General features: G+C 40.6%; 1 long non-coding RNA gene across 2 annotated transcripts in view; it reads right to left on the bottom strand.

The window, feature by feature from the left end:
* The window catches only part of LOC130151711 (uncharacterized), a 100,118-nt gene that overhangs the window by 26,112 nt on the left and 56,727 nt on the right, over window positions 1-17,279 (bottom strand). For both annotated transcript variants that reach the window (XR_008822689.1, XR_008822688.1), the window contains one exon: window positions 10,562-10,601. This is a non-coding gene — a long non-coding RNA (uncharacterized LOC130151711). The remainder of the gene's footprint in view (window positions 1-10,561; window positions 10,602-17,279) is intronic.

Genomic DNA, 17,279 nt, shown 5'->3' on the forward strand with positions numbered 1-17,279 from the left:
ACTTTTTCGCAGGCCTTGTTGCTAATTTATCCCAGACAAGTTAAGTTTTAGTTAAATTTCCAGTGCTGAAATCAATATTATGACTTTTATCATCTTCCTCAAAAATAATTTTGACTCCAAGATTGTTTTATCCACTGTCTTTGTTGTTTGGGTTTTGGGTTTTTTCTTCATTTAGTTTATCACACAGATAAATACTGAATGAAGGTAATTTATTTGATTCTGACATTTCTGATCTTTTAGACCTTTCATATCTTTCACTGCTCCACCCATGGCCACCACTCTTCTCTCTGTGATATGCAATTTCATTCTGTACGTTAGCAGTTCTAATGTCTGCATTTTTTGGCCTGCACTCCTTGTATTGCTATTTCACATATTCCCTTGTGGCCAGTCTCAATCCAGTACTCACCTACTAATAGTTTCTTTTCTTTTTCTTTACTTTCCCAGTTTCTATATATTATATTATACCTGTTTATCCATATAAGAAACCTGTAAGAAATTGTAGTAACAATAATCTTCTATAAGGATTATGCAAGTTTTTTCGGAGCCATCTTCTGTCATTTTACAGTTTCAAAAACCTTTCTGTCATTTTTGCAAATCAGAAGCTCGGTAACACAGTTGCTCAGCTGAAATCCATCTACAAAGAAAGGTATTTTCCTGTGAATGTCTTCTTGGGACTGAACTTTAAAAGCCTTCTTAAAACACCCACCTTTGATCCATGATTTGATCTTTGTTACTTTGTCATTCTTTGCACTTCTTTCAGGGAAATGAAACATTTCATTGAAGGTCACCAAAACCTTCTCTTTTTTATTGTTTTGATTCATTCCAGCCTGAATCTGGATATATCATTTGTTCTATTGTTGTAAACAGGTAGTCAATTCGGCCCTGCTTCTGCGTGGAAGTTGTTCAGCATGGTATGAAGAGCTTAACCAAAACTTGCTGAAGAGCTTGAAATCTCAGTAATGACTATGTTTGAAAACTGCCCAGAAGAACCATATATAAGGGTATTGAATATAGTTTCAAGAATTTGTCTCTTTCTGTAATGCCTAGACAGGAGCTGGTTTATTTTGAAAATCTGTACCTTTATTATGGCGGGGTTTTTTAATGGTGGCTGCTAGACACTGAAAAACTTGAAGATCCTGACATAATCACTAGCATTCATCTATAGTGACAAAACCAAACCTCTCCAATATGCTCACTTCTCTGTGGCTTTACATTTTTCCAGCAAGTATTCTCTTCAGTAAGTCCCACATTATTTAGCACTGCAGATTCAGAAGCATTCCCATCCTGTTCATGTGACTAACAGATACAGTAAGTGGATACATCTGTAGTTTTAACAAAAACTTCTGGAGTTCCATGAATGTTTTTGAAGTGCAAATGGCAAAATCTTTTGCAAGAGTCAACAAATTATAGCCAGGTTTACACTTATAAAAATACATGTAAGAACTGAAAGGTTATGCACTAAAACTTAGTAATTAGCTCCAACCCATCAATATTCATTGCCAATGACATCTCCACCGAGGGACCCACTTAAATCAAACGACCATTCTTCTGGCAAACGCTTCTGCAGAACCACCAGCCTTAGCAGCCAATATATTCGGGTTTCACCACACCAGAGGCAGAATGAATATGACACAGGAGTTCTTTGCTGAGAATGAGTTTTCACAGGAGTGCTGAGCTGGTCTAACAGCTTCCTACCACTAAAATATGGTTCAGCTTTCCCCTTTTCCTCCCTCCCAGCTGTGTGTACTTACCACTTCCTTTGTGCTAGCTCCAACAGTTTGATGAGTCAATTCAGCTCACTCAGCAAACAAAAAAGGGAGATAATTTTCTGCCTGTTGAATAAGCCGAAATGTCTCATCAAGAGACAGCTTCAGAGGCAGCAAAAGAAAACAGACAGGATCACACAGCCAGAGTGCAATGGGAAAAGGAGGCGCAGGATCTCTTGTGTTGCCAGATTAGCACAACCATCTTCTGAAACACGCATTTCTTGTCATCTGCATCCCGACATTAAAAATGGGACTGATAATATGGGCATCTTCAGGTATGTTTCAGGTACTCCACTGTCCAGTCACCATCTTGCTAAGCTCAGGCAAACACCTCAAGAGTTTGATCACCTGAACACAAACAGAACTCCATTATCTAATCAGTAACTGAGATACTCATATTTCTCACACCTCTCAGGAAGGGTAGTTAGATGTAAATATTCAATAAATTATTTTGTTTTAGCTGAAAGCTACATTCTCTGATGGTCTGTGAAGAATTTGACCAGTCCCATGATACAAGATATGCTTTCTCAGCTGCAAAGATCATTAAAAAGACTTGAAATGTCTGCCTAATACTGCCTTACCTGTGTAAGCAGTGGTTTCATTTGTCACAAAGACAGCACAGGATCGCACCTAGCAGTGGAGATATTCCTAAAATAACATACTCTTTGAAATGTGTTCCACACACAAAAAAGTCAGGCAATCTTACCTTAGTGAGTGAGTTTGAAGAAACATATTAGCAAAACACACCCTTCAATCTTAACTGCAGCATCTATTACACAAAACAGGAAAGCTGGTGCCTATACGTGAGGCCGCCCCTCGAACCCTGGGTGCAGGTTTGGGCCCCTCACTACCAGACAGACACTGAGGTGCTGGAGCGTGCCCAGAGCAGGGCAGCGGAGCTGGGGAAGGGTCTGGAGCACAAGTCTGATGAGCAGCAGCTGAGGGAACTGGGGCTGTTTAGCCTGGAGGGAAGGAGGCTGAGGGGAGACCTTACCGCTCTCTACAGCTGCCTGAAAGGAGGCTGTAGGCAGGTGGGGTCGGTCTCTTCTCCCAGGTAACAAGCGGTAGGATGAGAATAAACAGCCTCAAGTTGTGCCAGGGGAGGCTTATATTGGATATTAGGTAAAGTTTCTTCCCTGAAAGGGTTGTGAAGCATTGGAACAGGCTGCCCAGGGGCTCAGTGCAGTCACCATCCCTGGAGGTATTTAAAAGATGTGTAGATGTGGCACTTGGGGACACAGTTTAGTGGTGGACTTGGCAGTGCCAGGTTAAAGTTGGACTTGATGATCTTAAAGGTCTTTTCCACCCTATGTTTCTATGATTCTATTTTATCCGTTGGTCCATGGTTCACTCACTGTTGTATATCATGCTTTGTTTATGAAGAAGCTAGCGGGGAAGGCTGTCCATTTGATTTGTGTGAGGAGGTGCTCATTGGGTCAAACAAAACCCTGTGTACGGAGTGGGGGTCTTCCCCAAGCGCACTGACCTTCTAGATCCCAGGATGAGGAAAACAGATGCCCCGAGGAGCAGGGGCAGACACAGGACCACGGGTCGTACTGAAGACCAGACTTTTTATATAGCATTTGCTGTAACCTGGGAAGTCATTAAAACTGAGAGAAGAGCTGGAGGAAAGGACTTGTCCTTCAAGGAGCAATGGTTAAGAGAAATAGTTGTTTTCAAAGCTTTTCATTTTTGTTTTTTATGGAGCAGACATGAATTATCTCAGTTTCAAAACTATTGTATTTGAAGCTGTGTTCCATTAAACTGAAGCTTTTGGATACCCAATGCCCTTTTGTGCTCACTGGAGGAGAAAGGTGCAGGCAGCTCCACACCAGCGCTCTGGTTCACTGTGCATCCTGTCACAGTTAGACCAGGAGGCTGTGCCCACTGCTAACCTCCCATGCTATCCTCCCTAAATCCTGACCTCCCATCCTCCCATCTGCAGAGCAGCTTCTGCCACGTCTCACCATGACTACAGGAGGTCAGCTTCTTTCACAGAGGACCTGCCCATCAGCAACAACTTTGCCCCCATTCCTTGGAAGCAGTTCCAGCCTTGCCCTGCATTCTGCAGGTAAAAACCCAGCCCCCCTGCCACATGATCTGGTATCTCCAACCTGGGAGCTAGGCACAGCATCTATCTCTGCATTAAATGCAACGGTTTTGTTTTGGTTTTTTTTTAAATAAAAATCCTAAAATACTGAGTCACTTCAAACAAGGCTGCAACAGGCACATTCTAATCATAATTACAAATATTATTAGAAGAGTAAAAACTTTTTCATTAATAAGCTTTCTGTACACCTGTACACTTGAGAGCAAAATATGACATACTGAACAGGAAAGTACTATTAATCTTTGAGAAAGACAAATTTCCTAGTCAGCAAAAATTTGCTGAAGTTGTATACTTTTTACAAAGTAGAATTAATTCATTGAGCTACTATGGAATACTTTATAGCTAATAATTAAAAATCTAAAATATTATTTTCATTCTGTAATAAGCATAGCAAACAATCAAGATAGATGAGACAAAACTAGAAAGGTTTGTTAGATGATTTAAGTTGAAGAAGTTGCTACATCAATATATTGTACTCTAAAAAGGGCATGCATCATTAAAAAAGAAGGCTCTATAATTAATATGTTTTCATACAATCTACCTTATTTCCCCCGAGATCACTAACCAAACCCTTTTAAAAATCGATTAGTTCAAGCACTTAGCCTACTACCACTTTAGACACGAGTAATACAGATATTAGCTGAATTTAAAATTACAGCAACTTTATTTTTAATTACTTCCCAAAATGCCACATTTACATATTATTAAATACATTTCAGAGGCAAAACTGACCACTAAGCATTTTTGGACAGGGCCAGAAAAATTAATTATATTCTTTATAGAAAACTCACTTAGCATTCAGGACATCTGCATTGTTGTCAGGGATAATAAATGTGATTAAGCGTGTATAAATTTCACTATATTAAGCAGTACAATAACTCAATAGCTGCTGAACTGAACTGATGCTATACTTTGCAACACTGAAATACCTAGGTATAACATTGGGGAGTTCTAGAAAAATGCATGAAGTCTGGAGGAAAGAACTGTGTCCTTTCAAGGACAAATTCACCTTAAACTGTCAGTACAAGGGAAGTCTCTGGAACTGAGGAATTTTAACAGAAAGGGTTTAATCACAGCTCATGCACTGTTAAGGCTTAGCAATACAATTGTCCCACTAGTGTTAATATGTTAATATGTAGTTCTCAGGGTTTGGCCGTGTTTATTAAGAAAAAAAGAACTTGTAGCAGAATGCAGTTTTGTTTTGAGTCATTATGGTTGGCTGAACCTGGGGGAATCATGTGGTATCCCTGTGCCATTGCACAGGAAGCTGATGGAACAGGAATGGTGTTTGGCTCATACGATGAAGATGTACTGCTAACACTCAACACTTGCATCCTGAACAAAGGACAAAACATAAGTAGCAATATTTCCAGGTAAAAGATTTTTTTTTCCTTTAACAAGGTGATGCACCAGGTTCTAAAGCACTGTCTTGTTCAGGCACTAAAGCACCCTAAACATCTCTCAGACGCCTGGTACCTGGTGTGTGCCACCAGTGAGACAGGAGGAGCTGGACCTGGAGCAGAGATAACAGTCTTGGTGCTCCATTACATCCCGTGAGGATTTGCTCAGTGTAGGAAAAGGGGACAATGAAGGCATGGGCCTGACGTGTCTTTAAAGTTAGGCTGCACAAACTAGACATCACAGTTCCCTAGATGTAAGTGAAGGACTAAGGGTACTTGTAGAGGACAATTTCTCCTAGTTATCTTAGACAAATTTAATTATTTTAGGACAAAATGAGCCACTCTCTGTAGTACCTGTTTCTCTGTCTATTGACTACAGATGGAGTTTAGATGACAATAAAAGATGACTTGCCTGTATTCAGATGACATTAAAGGAGTCCCCATCCTGGTCATAGTTTTGCATTATTCCAAAAGACTGCAAAAGAACAGCAAGAGTCCCATGGAACGACACCCAAGCTCTCCAGCTTAAAAATATAGTCCTTAGTAATTAGAGGAGGCTGCTCAAGAACCTCACTGCTCAAGTGCAACGTAGACAGTATGCAAACAAGAGGTAAGAATGGGGATATGTGGTCTTTGTGGTCGGCCCAGTCAACAAGGATGGATGATACACCGTCAGCACCATTCAGTGGAGCCAAAATTGAGGAAAGAAAATCAAGTAACAGACACACTTACTAGAATGAGGAAATGTCTTGTCAGACTTGACATCTCCCATTAGTCGTTACTAGATAACATTGTCTCTTCAAAAATTACCCATACCATGAAGGGAGAAAAGCACCCAGGGACCTCGAGTCAGCTGATATAAAAAGGATAAATTATTGAAGGAGGATTGCAAGTAGAAGGCCATATGAAATGATGCCATGCAATTCAGAGGATAAGGCAAAGGCTGAAGTATGAGGAAGCATTTATAGGGATCTAAAAGAATATTGGAAAGCTTCTTATCCTTTTAAAAAAAAATCCATCTCAATTAGTACAAGATCCTTTTGAAGTGTCACAGCAAAGAACATTTTCTAGTGAGGCAGCTCCCTGCTGCTGTGTGTGGGGAGTGTTGCATGGTTTCTTTATGTCACAGCCATGTGGAGGGAAATCAAAAATATTTCCACCGATTAGCAGCAGCTCCTATATGAAGTTGTAATGCAGCCATTTCTGAGACAAAACTTTCAAATTGCCTTGCAAGACATGGTGATGCTCTATGGTAATTCACCAATTGAAATTCCAGGGATAGCTGGAATAAGTTATTCCAGGAATTAGTTAAACTACAGCAAACTGGTAAGAAATGCAGAGTTTAACTCTTGTATTAGTCTATCCAAGCAGATGTTCCTCTGTTCTGTCTGGAAGACTGACATATGTTGTACCTATCAGTGTTGTAGCTGAGCACCTTTTGTACATACAGAACTTGAATACAATCTTGACAGAAGTAGAACACTGCATAATAGATCCTCTTTCTTGCAGCACATGAGCTCAATCCTTTATCACCAAATCTTAGCTTTGTGCTGTAGCCAGGACAAGGAAGGTCCTGGCTTAATCTCTAGATAAATCCAGAGATGGTGGTCCCATTTCAGAACTTGTTGCATTCACCATGTACTTTCCCACCTCTGGGGAAAAAGAAAGCCAGTGAGATTGTTTCTTTTCTACTCAGGTGAGAAGTTAACGAAGCAAAAAGAGTCTGGGAACTCAAGATACTCATCCCTTCCCCCTATGTGGGAAGGCTCCCTGTGTTCTTTTTTCCCATCTCTTTCCCTTCCAGGCTGAGGAAGAAGACAAGACACTGCAATTTGTCACTTTCTCAAGGAGTGAATAATATGAGGTACTATAGGAGGATACACGGAGTAACAATTCTTGCAGGGGCTTAAAGGTAAGGGGACAGGCAAGAATGAGAATAGGGACCAGCGCTGCCTCATCCTCCTAAAGATGTGGTGAAAAGGTAGCGTTATTGGTAGAATTACAGCAGCTTGCACGCTTGCACATACACACGCACGCATGTGCACACACAAACCATGGCAAGGTGCAGAGGGAGTTCAAAAATTAAAAATGAGCCCAAGACATAATTTATTCTTTTTAAAAGCAAATCTTCACATTTAGGGACCAGTTTCAAATCATGGGCCTGACTCATGAATTTTGAACCTTTAGTATTAGCAACACAGCTCTTTATGCTGTAATTATAGCACTCTTAATTAGATTGGGAGATTGCTCCAAGATTCCTGAGACACCTTCTGTAACAAATATAGACACCCTCAGGGCAGTCATATACATTTATGGAAACAGCAATTTAAGTAACAGCTATAAACAGATCAAGTGGGTCTGGTGACATCATCACAATGAAAAATTATCTTTGACAGCACCAGATGAAAAATTATTTAAACGGGTGTAATCTTTTTTTCTTTTTTTTTTTTTTTTTAACTACATCAAAATACACTGATGTGATTTAAAATCACAACTGAGAAAAAAAAATACTCTTCTTTCACTCAGTCAGCTATGGTACACTTATCAGAGTAGAAGGTTACAAGGAAGTTGTGTTAAACCAGGAATAGTTCTGCATACCCTTGTCGCACCAGTAGGAAGCTATTTAATGCAACCCTGGCACTACGCTTTTTGCTTCACGTGCTGCATGCATGAGGTTATCAGTTCTCATGGTGAGATTTTAAGTGCATTCCTGTTTGTTCTTCTTGTTTTCTTCTTTTTTCCTAGTTTTTTCTTTGCTAGCCAAATCCAGTTTGGTTTTAACAGACATGAGACAAAGATTGCATTGCCTTGCCAAAATCCCTCCTACCAAATTACTGAATTACTGAAGGCAATCCTTATTTCAGTAGACCTTGGTTGTTTTGCTTGACCTCCAGCAGGTGTCCAATTAAACCTGAACAATTTATATGATATTCCCTTTCCACTGATAGTTCTAGAATTAAACTGATGAGATCTCTAGAGAAGGATCATCAGTGTTACACCTTTCGTCTTTAATTACACTGGTTGAAGATGAATGAATGTACCAGAAGGATCCCAGCTGGGAAGTAGCACACTTATTAGATAGCTGATAATTTAATATACACTCTGAATTCTGATTATTTCCTTTAAACATCTGAAGAGCTTTCAACATATCTTATGGCAAAATCTTAGTACTTATTCAGCTGTGCACTGACTGCATTCTTTTCCTTCAAAAAAAAAAAATACTACACAGATGCAGGCAAAGAACTGTGACTGGCATTAGAGAACAAATACTTTTAGACAAGGTGAGTGAAAAGGTCGTGGTTAATGCATTCAATCTGTTGTTTCTAACAAATGCATGTACGTCATCTAAGAGAGCATGTAGATGAGCAGAAGACCCCAAGAGGACCGTCTAGAGTCCCACCACAGAAGAGTCTCACTTCCTCTGCTCCAGCACTGTAGCTGCAGGTCCTCCTCATGTATTTTACTTTTGAAAATGTTTTAATGGAAATGAAACTCTAATTTAGTTAAATTCAGAATGACTCACTGACTTGCTAGGTAGCATCTATAATATAGACACCTAACATTAGGTCTCTAATTAGCAACTAAAGATCTACATCTGAGCTACTTGTCTGGAGTTCTTATAGTGTGTTCAGGGAAATAGGCATGGATGTAACTCCTTTAATCTTCAGAAAGAGATAATAAAAGATCAGATAGTACTGCAGAAGTACCATTCTCAGGGGTCCACAAGAATGTTGATGAATCGTTTCAGTATTGCACACTTCAAAAATATTTAGGCCTTGCCCAAAGCCAACTGAAGTTAAGTAACAGCACCAGATTTTCTCCAGATACAGCTCAAGCTTTATTTCTCAAGCTAAATATGAACATGCTGACCTGTTTTACTCCAGTAAACTCACTGACATATGAATGGTGCCTTTTTCAGTCCTCCAGGGCTTCCCCTGGAAGGAAAAAGTTGTATATCATAGCCTAGTGCCTGTTCTCCTTCCCTCTAAACTCCAGTGCAGCCAAACTGAACTGCTGAAGAAAGCATATCCTCTGCACCAGAAACTAAAGCTCAGATCTACGAACACACTTATTTTGTAGGTAGGCACAGCTCAGAGCAGAGATGCTTCATGCAGTTGTGTGGGAAGCTTGACTAATTCTTCCACTGGGCATATTTTTATGGTGTATTCTCATGTTCTTATTGATTTTCTGTTTCCCAGTTGTACAAAAATGAGCTGAGTGACTCACAAAACCAGACAAAAGCCTACTCAAAGATCACATACATTGAATTGAAACAGCCATTGAGAACTGAAAAGACGGTCATGGGTGATAGCACTAAGGTCTCACAACTTTTTTAATGGTTGCACGATCCTATAAACAACAAATCCACCCCCACTATATTCTTTACTTCTGTTGTACAGAGATGATGAGCTTTTGTATCAAGTGGCAGGACTGACTACTAGTAAGAATATGAAACAAGGGATCAGGAAACAAGAATCCTTCTCTCTACCTCTGGAAATCAGAGAGTTTGTGACATTTCAGAGAAAGATTGTGATGTTTCATTTATGTTATAAAGAATTTGAAGAGGTTTCACTTCAAACTAGATCTTGTCCAGTGTAATGTCCAAAGTAATTAGCGATAATCCTCATAGTTACTTTGAGAGGCATGAAATAAGACCCTACATGGATGCACAGCAAGTTTTACAGAAACATGCACACATAGCTAGCAGTGCCTTACACTCTTTTTCTTATTCTTCTGTACAGAAAGAATCCATTCTGCTATTTCATCTTCACTCTGTTATCAATTATAAATATTTTACAGCTCAAACACAAGATCAGTCAACCGAGGGGTTTAGTAAATGTGTTGTTTATACAGTTATTTGTTAAAATGAGCTTCGTTGCATTACAGAATGTTAAGACAAATTGTTGTGCCCTTTAGATTCATTATAGATGACAAAATACTAAATAAATCTTAAATAGTATTCACCTTTCATCACATAGGAACATAAATGGTTAGATCTTATCAACAGGGGAGTCTTTAATCTTCTTCCTTTATTAACCACAGAAAAAAATGATTGTTGTTTCCCCTGCCTTTCTCTAAAAAGTCTGATAATCCTTGTTGGGGGGTTAAAGCAGTTCTTCTTTCAAGTAAAGAGCAAATCAATCTCTAGTGAAGGAAAGCCTAACTAGTTTTGCTGACTCTGGCCTGCCAGGTACTATCTCACAGAGAGACATTAGTTAAGCATCAAAGGCAAAGCCAGCTTTTTATAAGGGCACTTTATTGTACACAAGCAAGGAGTGTATTACCTTATCATCTGGTCTTGTAACTTCCTGCTTCATTGTGCTGCTGAAAAAAAAAAAAAAAAAAAAAAAAAAAGACTTAGGACATAAATGTCATCTTCTGTGTCATTAACCCAGAATCTATTAGAATTTTATTAGAAAATAAGTACTAAGACAGTACAGCTACGTTTCCTCCCTTATGCTGTGCTAAATTGCTTGTAAAAGTGATATATTATGATTCTTACACTGCATCCACTGCAAAATATGGAAGAGAAGCCCACATACTGTGTAGATTAAACAGTAAAGTTAAATTGGCAATGAAGCAACGAACATCTCCCTAAATCTCCAAGCAGGTTCTACAAATCTCCCTTTTGTAGAATACCAATAAATAAATAAATTGTTTCCATCTAGGACTAAGCAAATTATACTAGTAAGCTTCCTTGTGGATAGACCCAGGTCACAAGCTATTAACCTTTCTTTTAGAGACCAGATTTTAATGAATAACTACTAAAAAGAAAGTGCTGCTGTATTTCTCTGCTTGGGGCAGGCAGCTCCTTCATTATTAAAAGTCAGAAAATTCTTCAGAAATAAAATACGTTTCTGAGCCAAGAATTTAGAGGCTATGAAATGTTATTAAGGTTTGTGCAAAAGAGAAAAGGTCTCAGTTCATTTGGGTTTTTTAAAAACACATATTGGAAAGCAGAAGTCAGGAGGGATTCAAATTATTCCTGTGTAACTGGTCCGCACAAGGTTAAATAAAGAGGTCAGTTATGCATGGACTTCAGGCTGCCTCCTTGGGGGTCAGTTTTACCCAGAACACAGCACATGAAGAAACTGCAAAGGGTAGATCCAAAAAGCCAAAGCAGTGCATTGGCAAGTAGCGGGCTTAAGCCTCTCTTGGGAGCCCTTTGCTCATAGGTAAACTTGGCAGTGTTGAATTTTCTGAATTAGTCAAGGGAACACCTCTAATTCTTGTAAGATGAAATCAAACCAAAGTCCTGCCCTTCAAGACAACTGCCATGAGTCCCAGGCTTCACCTCCACAGCAACCCGCAGAGGTCCGGAGCAGTTCCCAGACACAGCTAGCAAGTCTCTCCCCTCCACCTTGAAATTATCCCATTCTCCCAGCAGGACCCAGGTAGCCTCTGCAAAGAGCCTGTTTCCAATTCTCCCGCTCCCGCGGCTGTGGATGGTGATGATAGTCCATGAAGCTTTCAATCTGCACAAAAGAGCACCGGGAGAAATTAAAGCTCTTCAGGCTGGAACTGCTGCTGCAGAATATAATCGACCCATCCAACACCAGCAGCTGTTTTTCAGCCTTTGGAGATTTGAGTGCGTGTAGTGGGACACAGGTTCCAGAAATGAAAACAGCCTGCAGGTGGGAGCTGAACCAGCACGTTTTCAATCCAGTCTTAGTTCAATTTAACCTGGGACTAAAATCCTTCCAGTTTGGGTCCCAGTTCAAGCCCATAACAGGTCACGATCAGGTCCAGCAACCCCTCAAAGCATTTAACGCTAAAAAATGGTGCATTTAAAAATGGGAATGGGCACGTGACAAAGCAAAACTTCAGTGTGTAGCTCAGCCAGAGGGACAGTCCCTGCTCCCCCAGCAGCACAGGCACCCTTTGCACTTACAGCACAGCACCACAGGGTCCTTGTACTCCTCACATCTGGCTTGAGAAGATGGAGAGAAACTGTGATGCCATGCAGGTGTTGCTTTGCTATGGAAGTTGAGCAAAGAAAGGAAAAAATAGCCCCTCTGCTATACGCTTACATCCCAGATGTACAGTAATTCATACACACCTACACAGTGATGTACCTCACAGAACTGCAAAGGTCCAAAACACATATAAAGGACTCTGCTGCAAAAAAATGCATTTCTCCCTATTTTAACAGAAGGGATAAAAAAAAAATAATATATGGCTAGGTGAGCACAAAAAGTACCTGAATTGATAAGAACCTACTAGCATCTGCCAAGCAGCACAGCCTTGTATATTGTGGTGCAGAAATGAGGGCTTCTCCTGCCCACACTGGGGAAATCCAGAGAGATTTGGGGAGAGTCAGAGGATGGGTAGGAGCTGTATGTAGGCTATATGTGATGTGACCTTTTATACCCTACAAGGTACAAACAGCCCCCCTGCTCAATAGCTCCCCAGCAGAGATGTCAGTTTATGGCCAGTTCAGTATTTTGAAGTGGTAACTATTTGCTGGTTCAGTCCCAGACAGGCATGATGATTTCAAAGTGATAGCTCAGTATCTGCCCCAGGAAAGAACGAGGCTTTGAACTAGTTACCTGCTCAGAATTAGTGCTAGGTTTACCTACCTGCTTTTGAAGAAATCAGGGAGTAAAATACCCACGTGTATGGAAAGTGAGATCCATTTTGCTTCACAGCTAATAAATCATACCAGATTCTCTTTGTCCAGAGACAGAAAAAATAACTGGAACTTCAAAGGTACTGGCATTGCTGTCATTGTCAGAAAGGATGTTTGTAAGCATGCTTCATCAAAGGACATTTCATCTCTGCATATGCACCCTTCACATTCTGCTGCCAAAGCAATGTCAGGCTGGGTCATATGCCTTCAAGGAAACTTTAACTTGGGCACCTTTCTTCAAAAGACATTAAAAATGATTTACATTTTTCCTCCCTAAATCAGCATTTTTGGTATCATTTGTGTCAATGCCTCATTCTTCACCTCTATTCTGGCCCACCTTTCCCCTCCCTTGTGCGCTCCTGAATACCTTTTGCACGCCAAGAAACTCGTTGATGAATGCAAAGTTTGTTCAGTTTAAGAGAGGAAACCATATTATACAGCCTTTTATGTAACCTACACTAAAAATCTATCTAGCATTGGCTTAAATCTTTCATGAATCAGAGTATTTTTTCTGAATAGTATACTTCCTTTACAAATGGTACATACCCCAAACTTGGACTTCAGCCATTTTTTTCTGATTATATTTTGTACTCATATTATGCAATTTATGCCAAGATGACAGAAAGTGACACACTGTGACCTCTATCCTGCCAGGAGGAGGCTGGGACTTGATGCAGAGTTTTGGAATTTGAACAAGCACTCAGGTACCGTGGTGATTATTTCACATTGATTACTGTTCTTTACTGCTGATACTGTTTTCCCTGATGGGCTAATTTTTTCCCATCCATGTGCCTCTTCCATCAAGGTAAATTATTAAACAATTCGTTTAGTTTGTTTGAGGGCTGTTGGTTTGTTTTGGGGTTTTTTTCCCCTTTCCCAGAAACACATTTAATTTAACATACATTAAACTGTGCAGCAGAAATCACAGTGCAATTTCAGGACAAATTATGCAGGGAACAGGCAAGAACTGCACATGATTCATATCACACAGAACCTGATAATAAGTTATTATTCCTCACTCTCAGAGGGGCAAGCTGAGCCAAGATAAGTGATTGCCGAGATATTCCAATGCTTCTGGAGGCACAATGGTGTGAGTGTTTCCAATATGGCTCAGCACACTGTCTTCACTTACATTTAATGCCACTGCCAAGCACAAAACACGAGGGCACTAAAGTCCTTTCGGTTGTTGATGACTCACACTCTTTAAATACGTCACATGCCCGGACAAATCCACCTTCCCATAGAAGGCACCAAAGGGCATTAGAGGAAGCAGATGTTCCTAGCCAACCTGACCATGACTGCAAAGTGACTCTCATCTATTTTGGATTTATCAAAGGCTCCTGTTCCTGTCAATGAGACTTGGGGCAGGCAATTCAAAGAGGTCAGTATATAACAACCAGTTGTCTGAGCCAACTGAGGAGGAAGATACTGCCTCCAGGGGAGCTGGGCTGTTCCTGAGGGAAAAGGAGCCCACAGGAGCTGAGGGCAGTATCTTCTCCTACCAAGGTGCTGACCCACCTCATCAGAAAAGAGGCATCCCAGTAAGTATGACAGATACCAACCAGCTGGTGACCATCAGACAAGGTGAACGAGTCAGACCTGTGGACCATTCAGGAAGACCTTTGTGAACAGTGGGAGGCAGGGATGGGGACATGACTGCAGCATAGGGTCCCTCCAGAAAGACCCATCAGGAAGCCAAGACAGAAGGAAACAGAGCAGCCCCCGACACGTCTCAGCCAGGATTGGGAACCTGTGCTGAAATGGGACTCCTTGTCCATAGGCAGGGGATGCATGGGTGGTGACGGCAACAGAGGCATTTCGGTGCCCTCACAGCCCTGGCAGAGTCCTTGCCCTTTCAAAGGGCAGTAAATACCAAGGTTAGCCAGCCAGCTTCCAGGATGCTTTCTTAGTGTACATACAGCAGAACACAGGTAATCATAATCACCTGGAGGGTGGCACCTTCAGCCAACCATGTGTCACATCATACCAAATGACACCCCAGATAGTAACCACAGCTTCGAGAACAGAGATTCAAGCAAAGAAAATTCACTCAGTCTTTGCAATTTTATTCCAACAAAATCCCTGAACCCCAGAAGTTAGCTATACAGCACTTTACCATAGACAACCCATAGCCCACTTGCTAAGAAAAGATGCCAGAACTCCAGTCACATAAGTACTAATAACGTCAAAATGGCAACATGGACTACAGAGGAGGTTGTACTCCCAGATATGTAAAGCTCCTGGTGGGTTACTGAGTACATATTAATTACATATTGAAACAAGGTTAGTAATGAATAAAACTAGCTGATTAAGGAGTATTGTAGCCATTTATTGGAAACATGGACTGTGTCAAGCCCCTTAATGTAATCATAAATGCAATAATTTCTGTAGCTATAAGAGAGCAATTGGAGCAGATGACTGCACCAAAAAGACTCTCCTTATGGAGTGCTCAGGCACTGAGAACTGCTCAGCCAACAGTCCTTTTCTGCTTGGGTGCTATCTCCAAGTGTTTTATATTTTGCTGTCAGAGACTTCCACAATCAAAGCCTAGAGTTAAGATGATGGTGTCTGTTCCACATCAGGTACATGCCTAAAGGTAACTTCCAATCCTTATATTAGGCACATTCTTTTTCAAAATTTATTCCTCCTCTAGTTTACCCAATATTCACCAGAAACACCTCCAGGTTATGAATAGAGAAGAAAATGCTTTGGTATCTCACATCTCCTGTTGCCTTTGAGTGTTTTATAATACCATGGTACCTCACAACTCTGCTGTAAACAGGGGCAGCTTCTGACAAAGGCAAAATCAGCTATAAACTTGGGCAACAGACTTCTCAAAAGTGCAAATTTCCACTGAAATCAGGGGTTGATGCTGTTGCTGCAGAGGAAGGGTGGGGGGCTGCCTGGGGTAGGCAACTCCACAGCATCAGTTGCTCCCCAGTCTCAGGTCTGTCTCCTGCTTCCGCGCCCTGCCTTCCCCATCCCCTCTGCAGAAGCTGCCTGTCCTCCCAGGGGGCAAATCCTGCTGTTGCTGACACTGCCCAGAAGACTGGAGTGGGTTCTTTGAGCGACAGGCAAGAACTGCTACACTGAGCTTGGTGGAAATCTGCTGATGCAAAAGCGGTCTTTAGTGAAACTGTGTTGCATGCCGCTGTAACCCCAGTAATAACTGACTTGGCAAATTTCTTTTCCAGACAATCTAGCTCAAAAATGGCAAACAGACTCTCTTTCTGTATCGTTTACCTGCTAGGGAGTGGGGAATAAATGAAGCATGCACACGCATGTGTACAGCTTCTGTGTATTGGGAAAGTTACCTGTCCTTCACTTTCTCATTTATTAAACTCTTATTTTGACAGGTTCCTGCACACATGCTTGGACAATTTTTAGAAGCATCATCAATCTAACTGCAGTTGAGTTGCTCTCTCACCCCCCTGTTCAGATGGTGACTGAACAGTTTCTTTTAATAAATGAGTGATATGGCTGGGTGTTATCAACCTACTGTAACATTTAATAGATATTCATAACATATATTAATCATGAGCAAGTTTACAAAGGATTCAGTCCTGCAAGGTGCACAGAACAAGGTTGAGATTTTTGTCCTCCCAGGTACTGCATTACAAATGCCAGGTCTTCCTCCTGGACAATAAAAAAGTGAATGCAGCTTTCTGAAGCTACGCATGTGCTATACCGTCAGTTTGTTCCACCAGTACCCTGTTCTTTGTGGGCAGAAATATTTTTGTTTTAAAAGCTGAACTACAAAAAGAAGCCCTCCACCAAATCTATCCCACGTACAGAAGTCTGTCCTTAAACAGAACTTCCTTAATTTTCTTTGGCTGCTTTGAATCAGAGAGATGCTGCTTAGCATATAAACACCCATACAAAAAAAACCCAAAAACGTTGGCATTCCTTTCCAGATGCAGAAGTCAGAAAAACTTTGTGAATTAAAAATTAACCAAGTATATAAGAACAATAACACAGCTTCCTAAAATCTAGCAACCTAATAAAGTGAAATATGGAATTAAAATTAAGATTAATAGGAACCTACTAGAATGAATTTCAATCAGTTTTATTTTGAAAGTATGTGGCTCTTGTTCATCATTTATGTGAAATTATCAAATCTAACCTCATTACTGCTGTTTCTTCCCTAGCACATCAAATATAAAGCATGTACACAGCAAAGAACACAGTGTTCTCACAAGCACAGCACACCCTTCTTGACGTCTTCCCACAAAAGCAAACACTAAAGAAAACACTCCACTATGCAAATGTTTGAATACAAAGTACCACAGAGCATATCAAATAAGTTAGTTTCTACCACGCTATTAAAATTATTAGGCCAATCCTTTATTACGGGATTTTAACAATAAAGTTCA

Source organism: Falco biarmicus, chromosome 6 (assembly GCF_023638135.1).
Source record: "Falco biarmicus isolate bFalBia1 chromosome 6, bFalBia1.pri, whole genome shotgun sequence".
Classification (NCBI taxonomy): Eukaryota; Metazoa; Chordata; class Aves; order Falconiformes; family Falconidae; genus Falco; species Falco biarmicus.